Source organism: Aethalodelphis obliquidens, unplaced genomic scaffold (assembly GCF_003676395.1).
Source record: "Aethalodelphis obliquidens isolate GAN/ISIS:26980383/991018 unplaced genomic scaffold, ASM367639v1 scaffold9, whole genome shotgun sequence".
NCBI lineage: Eukaryota > Metazoa > Chordata > Mammalia > Artiodactyla > Delphinidae > Aethalodelphis > Aethalodelphis obliquidens.
This window is the reverse complement of record NW_020837953.1, coordinates 42,405,305-42,408,639: the sequence shown is the minus strand read 5'-3', so window position 1 is coordinate 42,408,639 and position 3,335 is coordinate 42,405,305. Positions and strand designations below refer to the sequence as shown.

Genomic DNA, 3,335 nt, shown 5'->3' with positions numbered 1-3,335 from the left:
TGCCTATTCAGATCTTCTGCCCACTTTTTAATTGGATTGTTTGGGGTTTTTTGCTATTGAGTTGTATGAGTTCTTTATATATTTTGGATATCAATCCCTTAGTGGATGTATAGTTTGCATCTTCTCCCATTTGGTATGTTGCCTTTTCATTTGGTTGGTGTTTTTTTCCCACTGTGAAAAAGCTTTCTAGTTTAATGTAGTCCCCCTTGTTTATTTTGCTTTTGTTGCCCTTTCCTGAGGAGACATATCCAAAAAAGTATTGCTAAGACTGATGTCAAAACAAAACCCTGTTTTACAAGGTTACTTGTTTTCTTCAAGGAGTTTTATGGTTTCAGGCCTTACATTTAAGTCTTTAATCCATTTTGAATTTAGTTTTGTATATGGCATAAGAAAGTGGTCTAGTTTCATTCTTTTGCATATAGTTGTCTAATTTTCCCAACAGCATTTATTGAATAGACTGTCTTTTCCTCATTGTGTATTCTTGCTTCCTTTGTCATTGATTAATTGACCATACGAACATAGGTTTATTTCTGGACTCTCTGTTTGATGGAAGTTCCATCTATGTGTCTATTTTAGTGTCAGTACCATACTGTTTTGATTACTTTAACTTTGTAGTATAATTTTATGTCTGGGAGCATGATATCTCCAGCTTTGTTCCTTTTTAAGATTGCTTTGGCTATTCAGGGTCTTTCATGGTTCTATACCAATTTTAGAATTATTTTTTGTAGTTCTGTGAAAAATGCCATTGGTATTTTGATAGGGATTTCTTGAATCTGTAGATTGCTTTGGATACAATGGACATTTTAACAATACTGATTATTTAAATCCTTGAGCACAGTGCATCTTTTCATTTATTTGTGTTGTTTTCTATTTCTTTCCCCAGTGTCTTACAGTTTTCAGAGTACATGGTTAAATTTATACCTAGGTATTTTATTATTTTTGATGCAATTGTAAATGGGGTTGTTTTCTTTTCTTATCTTTTTTTTAACTCAAGATATTTTTATTCCCCCTTTGCCATCTTTTCTGCAAACCCCTTGGGTTCAGACCGGAAGGAACTGCACATCCACCCTTCTAGATGTAGGCCAACCCTTGGGCTGCAGGGTAGAAGACAAAGACCACCACCCAGACACCCCCTAGGGGGACCCACAGTCTAGCTGGAGAGAACAGCCTGGGAAGGCTTCCTGGGGGAGGTGAGCAGAGGTGGAGGGAGGGAGAAGGCCCGTTGCTCTGGGAACCAGACCACTGCATCTGGGATCCAAGCAGCTCTACCAGGGAATTTGTGGGTCTGTGGGCGCTTCAGGGAGGACAAGAAAGAGACCCTTGAGTCTCAGAGGACTCCACATGGCTCAAGAGAATGTTGTAGAACATGGACATGGCTTCTGGGCCACCTGACTCACTCCAGGGACTGGGGGCATGGCCAGTGGGAGGGGCATCACAGAGGGGCTGGGGGTCTCCCAGTCAACATCAGGAGCTGGGTGCCCACTGCCGGCACAGAGGCCAACTCCAGTGCCCAGAATAATCTGAGAAGGGGCTTCGTGGTGGGGTGGTTTCATCTCAGAGGCCATCCAGGGCTTGCCGGACAGGGGCATCCAGGGAGGCGGCCATGTGGATGGAGACACCAGGGGCACCGATGCTGTTTTCCCAGCAGTCAGACCCACAGCTGGTCAGCACCTGCTTCATGGCCTCCACCTCTGGATGCTCCAGATATGGCCTGAGAAGCGTGATGCCACAGCCCCTGCCACCTGCGCCAGTGAGCTTGCTGTGCAGTCTGTGGGCCATGGTCACCTGGCACAGCCAGTCCAGCGAGGCATGGCCCACACCGAGGGCATTCAGATGGTGCTGGTTCATGTCAATGAGCTCCTCCAGCACGAGGCAGTGCTCTGGGGCCGGGGCCACTGCCATCTCCCCCAGCACCCGCTAGCATTCCAGGGAAATGGCGTCTATGGAGGTCAGGAAGGGAGCCATGATCTCTGGGAACTTCAGCAGCCTGCTCCTGATGCCGGCCACCAGGGCCTTGGTGCTCTGAGGGACTCTGGTGTTGATCAGCAGGATCTTCAGAGTTGGCGGCCTCTTTAAGGATGAAATCTTCCCTTGCTGTTATTGGAGCACTCCTCCCCAGGTGCTGACAGCGTTGTCCACTCCGGAGGGGTTCCCGTGAATCACCCCCCACCCCCGGAAGGCCCACTTGTTAATTAGTTCCAGGTTCTCCTTGGTCCACCTGCTGGCGGCCTCGCCATCCTTCAGCGGGTTTGGGATCTCCTTGCATGCTGTCAGGAGGGCAGCCGCCAAACACACGGAGTAGGTGGCACTGGAGCTGAGGCTGGCCCCGGTGGGCAGCTGCGACCACACGGTGACATCCAGGCTGGGCAGGGCTCTCTGACTCTGGCAGATGGACAGGTACAAGTAAAGGAAGGACAGCACAGCCAGGTGCTCATGGTCAGCACAGTCCTTGGGGAAGCCTGCCATCTCCTTCAGCTTCTCCACTTGCTCCGGGGTGAGTGCTGTGATGTCACCTTGCTTCAGAAAGCTGGTGTCCAGCATCTGAAGCTTGGCCACATCCCAGGCCCGCTTGATGCCAATGTTGGGTAAGTTGAGGCCCACTTTCCCATTGCTGTGGGGCTGAAGCCAGAGGAATGTTCTCAAGTTCAAGGCCACAGCCAGTGCTACCTTGCCATGGACCACGGCATGCTCTCCATGAAGGATGACTTTCCCTGGAGCAGACACTAGCGGACTTCTGACAACTCCTGGGAGTCCTGTCACCACAGGCCCTCTGCTCCCGAGCCCGAGTTGCTCCATGACTCCATCCCCAAGCTCGCGGGCGGCGGGAGGTAAGACTGGGGTTGTTTTCTTAATTTCTCTTTCTGATAGTTCATTGTTTTTTGTGAAACCTTTTGGGTTTTCTATATGTAGTATCACATCATCTGCAAATAGTGACAGTTTTACTTCTTCCTTTCCAATTTGTATGCCTTTTATTTCTTTTTCATACCTAATTGCTGTGGCTAGGACTTCCAATACTAGGTTTAATAAAAGTGGTGAGAGTGGGCATCCTTGTCTTCTTGTTCCTGATCTTAGAGGAAAAGCTTTCAGCTTTTCAGCATTGACTATTATATTAGTTGTGGGTTTGTCATATACGGCCTTTATTAGGTTCAGTTCTGTTCTCTATATACCTGCTTGTTGAAAGTTTTTTTAAATCATAAATGGATGTTGAAATTTGTCAAATCCCTTTTCTGCATCTATTGGGGTGGTCATATGATTGTTATCTTTTGTTTTGTTAATGTGGTGTATCACATTGATTTATTTATGGATGTCAAAACATTCTTGCATCCCTTGAATGA

General features: G+C 47.5%; 1 pseudogene; it reads right to left on the bottom strand.

Annotated features, from left to right (window-relative positions):
• Positions 1-1,554: 1,554 nt before the first annotated feature.
• Positions 1,555-2,796, bottom strand: LOC113622432 (mevalonate kinase pseudogene; annotated as a pseudogene).
• Between the last annotated feature and the right edge of the window lie 539 nt (positions 2,797-3,335).